This window comes from Lactuca saligna, chromosome 8, assembly GCF_052625555.1.
Source record: "Lactuca saligna cultivar CGN05327 chromosome 8, ASM5262555v1, whole genome shotgun sequence".
In the NCBI taxonomy this organism is placed as follows: Eukaryota; Viridiplantae; Streptophyta; class Magnoliopsida; order Asterales; family Asteraceae; genus Lactuca; species Lactuca saligna.
The window spans coordinates 277,917,416-277,926,039 of record NC_136424.1 but is presented as its reverse complement, the minus strand read 5'-3'; positions in this window follow the sequence as shown (position 1 = coordinate 277,926,039).

The following is an 8,624-nucleotide window of genomic DNA, read 5'->3' as shown; positions in this document are numbered from 1 at the left end:
ATCAAAATTCTCCTTTATTGGCTCTATCCCGGAGTCAATGTATGGTGATGTGCCTTCTGATAGCAGGTTGATTCAGAAGCTCAAGGAGCTAAGGCCATCTGGTCCAAGGGATCTGACCCCGGATATGCTCAGGTCCATTCATGATGCAGACAAACCGGCGAGCAGGGGTAAAAAGGCAGAAAAAGGAAAGCAAGCATCCAAAGCTCCAAAGGGACCTTCTCCTAAAAAGAGGAAACAACCGAAAGCTGCACAATCCCCACCACCGAAGAAGAGGAAGACCCAACCAAAGCGAAAGCTTGTTATACCCTCTTCTTCGAGTGACTCTGAGGGTGAGAGTTCGGATTCTGACGACTCTCAAGGGGACGCATCTCCTCAACGAGGCAACACACCACCTCGGTCCCCTACCCCAGTGATGGAACTACCAATTTCCCTAATTCCTTCCCCTCCACCAATCTTTACAATTGCAACCGAATCACCACATGTAACCGAACCTCCTCAACCCAAAACCCAAACAACCGAAACTACCCATACTCAACCACCAACCGAAACTACCCATACTCAACCACCAACCGAAACTACCCATACTCACCCACCAACCCAAATTATACCATCACCCACTCACCCTGATCCTACCAAACCCACAACACCCCCAACCTCTCCACCCCCTTCATCTCCTGAAAATGCATCTGAGGGCGAAAACCCTTATCTTGGGGGAGAAAACATGATCTTTGATTCGGTCTACTTCAGTCCGTTTCAAGTTCAAAGTGACGAGGATGATGATGCTCCCATAACCAAGAAGCATCTCAAAGAGCTCAACGAGAAGATTGACCTACTTCTTGCCTCCTCTTCCAACCAGCAGTCCTCTCTATCTAAAGCTGCCCTTCAGAAGATTGTTGATGCCTTCTCCAGGGCTCAACATGATTCAGCAGCCTCAGCAACTGCTGCTATTGAAGCATCAACCAGGGCATGTGAGGCAGCGACCGAAAAGGTAGAAAAACTATTTTCTGATGCCTCTACCCTGCTGCAGTCCCTGCAGGAAAGTGCAGATGCCACAAAGACATCTTTGGAACCAATTGTCCAATAATTGGCCAACTTTGTCTCATCGGAGTTGCCTTCGTTCGCTACTCTACGCCAAATAATAAGCGACGACAACTCGGCCTTTACTGCCTCCATTGATGCTCGCCTCGCCAAGCTACAAGAGGATCTGGCAACCGAACATTCGTTAATGGACGATCTGGCAACCAAAACAACCGCACTTGAGGTCAAGACAACTCAACTCTCTCAATCCCAACAACAACTGGAAGATCTTCGATCTGAACGGGAGGTGGTCAAGACGTGTGTTTCGGATGTCCACGCCGTTATATCTAACATTCTGGAAGCACACGATCCCATCTTAAACTTTTCGGTGAGGCGTTCCCTTGCTGAAAAGCTCTCTCCAGCCATCGATCTTCTTAACAAAGTCGAAGGCCTCCCGAGTTTTGTGTCCATTCCGAAACAAGGGGGAGATGAGAAGACAGGATCAAAACCACCTCCTTCCTCCAAAGCTACTCACACGACTGAACCATCTCCAACTGGTCAAGCTTTAGGCTCAGGTGTGAAGGACAAAGGCAAAAACATAGCTGAGGATGAAGATGAAGAAGGCGACAAGGAAACCATTGCTAACATTTTAAAACGAAAGAACAGTCGCAAGGTTGGTGAAGATGCCAGTCGTGAGGCGCGAGAGGCTGCCGAAGCCGAACGCAAACAAAAAGAAGCCCACGATCTCCTTGAGAGCCGAAAGACTCTCTTCCCTGCTTGGACCAGGGAACGTTTAATCAAAGAGGCCATTGAAACTCCTAGCATCTTATGGCTCGAGCCGGTTATATCATTCGACTGCAACAACACTGTCGATTTGCAGTTCGATATGCCGCTGACTCGAAAGGCGTTCATCTTCCACGTCTTCTCTAACATCTTTGAAGTCCCTCACCCGAACGCTGAGCTTGACAGGGAGCTCATTGACTTCTATCTGGCGGCTGCTCGTCCACAATTCCTTACTTGGAGCGCCCAAAAGATTATAAACGTTCGGGTGCTGAAACCTTATACTGAGGGACGCTTTATAAATGTTCGGTTCAAGCTGATTCGGGATCTGCAAGAACTGCTCATCTTATCTCCCTGGCAGATCTACCGAATCTAAATCCTCATGATTGGATCGTTCTGTATAATATTCTTTTGACTAATGATGCTGAATATGGTCCCATTCTAGACCATGTCAAAAGGATGTTAGCCTGCTACATCATGGAGGTTGCCCTAATGGATCAGGAGGTCGCCACAGTCTTCAAGAAGAAACCAAAGATTGCTCTTGTGGGATCAGCCAGTGATCTCAATCAAATGCTACTGGGCAGGATAGACCCGAGACGCAACTCGGTTATGTTCACTAGAGCGGAAGGACATAAATGTCTCTTTGCTTTAGCTGACAAGCATCTTTACACCACAACCTGTTTGGAGCATGTGTTGTTCATTGTCAAACGGTGTAAAGAGAACTCGGCTGATGATGTCAAGTATTTTGAAGATATGATTAACTGGTACATCCGGTTTAGACAGACCATTCTTTCCATCACCAAATGTCTGTTTAGTACCGTGAAGAAGAAGGTACCTGCTTCAGCTGCTGGCCCCAGTAACTAGTGAAGATCTCGCTCCAAATTGACGCAAAGGGGGAGATTGTTGGGCTGGAGTTATTTTTTGTAGATTGCGTCTTTTGGGCTTGTTTAGCTTAAGGCTTTTTGTATTCCGGTTTGGGCCTGTCCAACCGTGAACCTTTTATGTATTGTATATAAGTTTTCGCTTGCATGCATATTAGGTTAAGGTTTTAGAGATCTGAGAATAGCGATACATCTAGACGACAACATGTTTCTTTGATCGTTCTTGTAACCTTCCAATCCTTTACAGTTGATGTTCTTAATCGAGCTCTTCTGAGGATTTTGTTTAATCATTTGACACGTTTGATTCCATCTTGTCTTGTTCTTATTATTGTGTTTATATCGTCTTTGTTTACTTACTTGTTCAAGATCTAATCGATCTTTATAGATTAAAGGTTTCTTTAATCTCATCAGATTCAGTGAGTAATAACAGGCGGCACCTCTATGGGTCGTTTGTAGTCTGTAGTTATAATCAAAGTCTCCTGGAAGGAGAGCGAGAGTTTGTGTATAGATCTATACGGGGGTGACTCCCCCATACCTCAATGTTCGCTACAGTTAGACTCGGCCAGTCTAGGGTGACAAAATTCTGGCGTTCGTTAGAATGCCAAGACAGACGAACTATTCATTATCATGCATGGTTATAACGACTCACATAAATAAATCCAATAATATCCGAGTAATTAAGGAAAAATCATAACCATTCGTTGTGACGGTATAACAATTTTAAACAATTATATTTTCTGATCGGAAAACATTGGGTTTTTTGAGGAAATCAACACCATTCACTTGTACTTTTCAATAACTATAATGCAAAACTTCTCATTTATACACATTTTGAAATCATTCATGCATAAACCTATGGATCTTCACACTTTGGTATAAACAATTGTCTTTTTCAGAAAATATCGGATTTTCTGGGTTTTATAAACTACACAAAACATTTTCATAACAACCATGCTTATGAACTCACCAGCATTCCATATATTAACGTTTTTCAAAATAACTTGTATTCTCAGGCAACAGGTAAGCTGAGGAGTAATACCAAGTATGTTAGGGTGTTATGCTTTTGAAAACTATCAAACAACTTATGCTATGGATATGTAATGTTTAAACAATGTACTTGATGTGAACAATGTCAGTTGTAATGTATTGATGCATGGTGAAGTTTATGTTATGTTTCATGTATATTCATTGCAATGATATTTAATTTGAGTCACGTGAGCCCTCGGACGTTTTCGCCGTCTGGTTCGGGGGTGTGACAGGTTTTGACTGATATTGACCAAGGCCAATTAATTAACCCTCTAACACCTATTTGTAGCCAGCTGAAGGCCGTCAAGCGCCTAGGCGCCGATTAATCGGCCGCCAAGACCGATTTTTACAACCATTAGAATGAGCATTCATAACTTACCCCATCTTTTGTATTCTTTGTCTAGTAGAAATTATAAGTATTATGTATTGTAAATTTTGATTGTTTTTACCAAATAAAATTATTTACAATCTTATTTCCCAAATTGTTTTTTAAATAAATTTATTTACAATCTTATTTCCTACTTTATTCTTTAATTTAACTTCATATTTTATAACACGTTATATGTAACGATGAGATTTTCAAAACAAAATTTTCATGTTTCAACAACCAAGTTTATGTAAAAATATTCTCAAAAGCATTCAACAATAGTTATCAAAACATAACATATCCCAAGATCTAAAAAAAAAACATCAAATCCTGTCTCTAATGTGTACGGGTCACGCTGGCGCCTTCCCACGGTCCTCGCTACTACCTGAGACACAAAACACAACAACTGTAAGCATAAAGCTTAATGAGTTCCCTAAAATACCACATACAACACATACGCCACTTGAGGCTACTATACGACCCTCCGGTCGATCTGTCTTAGTGGGACCCTCCAGTCTCGTAGTTCGTTGGGCCATCTGGCCCGGTCTGAATCGTTGGACCCTCTGGTCCGGTCTGTATCGTTGGACCTTCCGGTCTGGTCTATATAATCATATAACATACAAATATCACATAGCACATAGATTCACATAATCTATCACATAACACATAAGACCCTCCGGTCCACATAAATACCACTCTAGGTAACGTATAGTGAGAAGACTCACCTCAAGTAGATCGGTAACTCGTAAATCTCGGAAATCTTGGACTCCGTGGCATAAGATCTAGCCTCCGCCTAATCATATGAAATAAACACTCGACATCAATACATTTCCCAAGGCAAGACCATCCCTTCTCTTAATACCATCATGAGGGTAAAAGACCATTTTACCCCTCTCATGGCTCAAATACCCTAAAGTTGACCAAACCCTAAAAGTCAACAAAAGTCAACCCTTCGGGTTACGTTGCGCGTACCAAACGTGTACGTTGGGCGTAACCGATACCTTCAGTGAATTGGGGTGCGCCACCCCTTACACTGCGCGTACTGGAATTACGCCCGACGTAATACCGTGTTTCAGTCCTTCAGCTCTTGGGGTCTTAAACAGTTAAGACCCACGTCCAACTTTTAGATCTGACCATTTCTAAGCCTCTTAAACCATAAAGTCGATGACTTTAAGCCTTTGCATGGCTGAATAAGTCACTACACCCAAAACATTTCATTCTCTAACCCTGGAAAGCATAGAACTCAAGCATGACCTCATATCAACGACCAAGATGGCAACTTTATGGATCTAGACCACAAATACTACTGAAAAGGGATAGATCTCGGACCATGGAGCACCTTACACTCATAAACTCTCCACCTTTGGGGTTTTTAACCCTAGAAATGGCACATGCAACAGCAAACCAAAATGAAGAGGAAAGTTTTGAACTTTATACCTCTAAAAGCAGCTCATTTCTCTGTAGATCTCAGATCTAAACTTGCACATCAAGCTTTTAGTCTCCACAAGCTCCTTTCTTCCTTCTTCACTAACACACCAAGGCACTATTAGCTCCAAGAGCACACACTAGGGATGTCAACGGGACAAAACGGGAGCGGAAATAGCTGCCCCCGCTCCCGCCCCCAAAATTAGTTGTTGCCCCTGCTCCCGGTCCCGCCCCCAGCTCCCCCGTTTTCATAGCCCCCAGTTCTGCCCCCGGTCCCCCGGTTTATAGGCTTAAAAGTTTAAAACATAATCTTTTAAAAACTAAAAAATTAAAAATCCAACATTACAAAACGACAATTCCAACAATCTTAAAAATATAATATATGACATATCCAATATTACAAATATAAAATACTTACATATCCAAAAATATATGATCAATTCACTACCTCTTCAATATCCATTAATTGGAAACGGGAAAGTGAAACCTAAAATTAGAAAATTTATTTTGTATATGTATTTTATATTAAATATATATATATTTTATACAAATGTACAACCGGGGCCCCGACGGAAGTATGGGACGGAAATACCAACTCCCAACCCCGGTCCCGAAAACAAGTGGGGTTTAATTCTATCCCCGCTCCTGGTTTTTTTAAAAAAATTAGTCTCGTAGAGGACCGGGGTCCCACGGGGTTTTTTAACATCCCTAACACACACACACACTCACTAACGACGATGGAAGGCTCTCTCTTAGGGTGTTACTCACTGATATGGAGGCTGAGAAATGAGCCTTAGCATCCTTTAAATAGTGCACAAGTCTTATTAGGGTTTTGCATTTGGGTCGGGTACACCCGGCGTAACTATGGGTACGCCCAGCGTACCTTAGCGACTACGCGTCCAAAATAAGCGCATGAGTACGCGTAGCGTACCCCTTTTGTACGCCCAACGTACTCACTTGCAAGGCTTCCTCCACTCAAGGACCAATCATGGCCAATTGACAAAGAATAAGGGTGGAATAAATGTACCTGAATCTCGGGGTGTTACATTATCAGCTCGCTTTAAGAGCTCTAACTTCTTATCGGTCTTATCATTTTCAGGTATGTATTTTTTTTCTTTTATATAAGTTTACATGTAAAATGCTTACAACTTATTTTATGGAAGTTCTTAACTAATAATTCCTCAACATACAAGTATTTATTTTGATTAGTATTTTCACTATGGAATATCATGCAAGAGAAAACATTATCAACTTTTCATGTCACTAATATGCTCCTGCAGTAACAATACCGTGAGAAATGTTTTTAAAAAATTATGAATGAATATCATGTCTTCTTGTGGTTAAAACAAAATAATGAACTATTGATTAAAAATCAACAAGCACGTCTGATCGTTTCTAGTGTGACAACCTAAAATTTCTATTATGTACAAACATATCAAGTCAATAGAAGTCAGAACAATTGTTCTTAATTTCCAGACTTTTTAGAATAAGTTTGAGTATTTCAGGATTCACACTTTAAAGATATCAGGAGAGAGGATGCACTAGGGTTATTGTGCAACACTGTTGTTCCAAAACTCTAAGAAATTAGAGTTTACTGCCTGAATAAAATATTTTCTGCCAAAAAACCTAAATCTGAGAGTATATATATGAGAACTTGTCATTATTTACACTTTTTCCAAAAACTCAAGATCCAAATCCATTTCTCTCTGAAGTATCATCCAAAAGATTTTCAAGATCCTCAAACTAGTAAGTTATTCTAGCTTTCTTAAGTGATTATATGGCTTAATCTAGTGTTTTAACACTCTTCTAACCGTGAAATCATTCCAAAAGGTTGATTCTTCCATTTACATAAAGAACACACACTAGTGTTCTTGGACTTTTAGCTCATTTCAAGCTTCCATATAGTAAGTACTTCTATCATAGAGTCTTATAAAGCTTTTTATACATCTTTACATCAAGAAAATGTCCCAAGAACACCAAGAACAAGGTGTTCACAGTTCAAGAAGTTCTTGAACCGTAAACACCAAGTAAAGGTACCAAAGTGTGCTTAGTCCCTTCCTATGCCTAAGTAACTAACATAGATCCATTCTTTGATGAGCTAAGGACTTGAAAACCCCCAAAATACCATAAACCTTATGATTTTACGGTAGTAAACTCAAAGGAAAATGGTTTAGGAACCGTAAACTCCAAATAGGAGTGAAATGGTGCCCTAGTTCCTTCTTTAGTCACATACTTCAAGTAGAAAAGCTTGTAGGGACTTTTAAGGCTCCAAACAAAAAATGGTCAAAAGTGTGTGAGCTTACGGCCGTAAACTCAAGGGTTTATGACTGTAAACTCTTTTGGTTGTGGCCACAAAACCATAAACTCCCTAATGGAGTTTTCTTTGAACCCCAAGCACACTAGCCTTTCCCTACAACGCTTAGATGCAATCCTTGGGACTTATAACGCTTGTATAAGGTGTTTATCATGTCCTAGGGTGTTTTATATTTGTTTATTAGTTGTTTAAAGCCTAATTGGATACATATATGTGATATTATATGTTAACTAGGATCATAGAGTGTGTTCAAGACTTCACTTGACACCTAGCAATCCTGTTTCATCAGTTCATCCATACCACTCACTACAGGTGAGTTCACACCCCTTAATTTACCTTTTATAATATCTTTAAATGCTTTTATGGGTGGAATACAAGTAAATTTACTATAGTTATTATATCAATCACATGTGATTAATAACTATCAACAAGTGAATCTCTTACTTTCAAACTGTTTTACTAAACTGTTTTACTTCAAACTGTCTTAAAAACTCTTTTACATATCAAATGCTTTTACGAAACTTCTTTTATACTTTAAATATTGTCAAATGCATGCCTATGTATGTATAGTTATATAATTAGTGTTGAAAGGACCAAGGAAGGCTAGCTCGCTTTATCTCTTTTTCCTCGTTGGGATGTGGTTTGAGGGCATAAGTTATCCATCCGAAGGTCGTCGAAATATTAGTTATATATTATGTATACATATATAGACATAAAAGTTCTATCAGTCAATTCAATACTCTTGGATAGCAAGGGCATACGTTCATATTCATAAGTACAAGTTATATTACTAGTAAGCTACAATAGGTGTTGC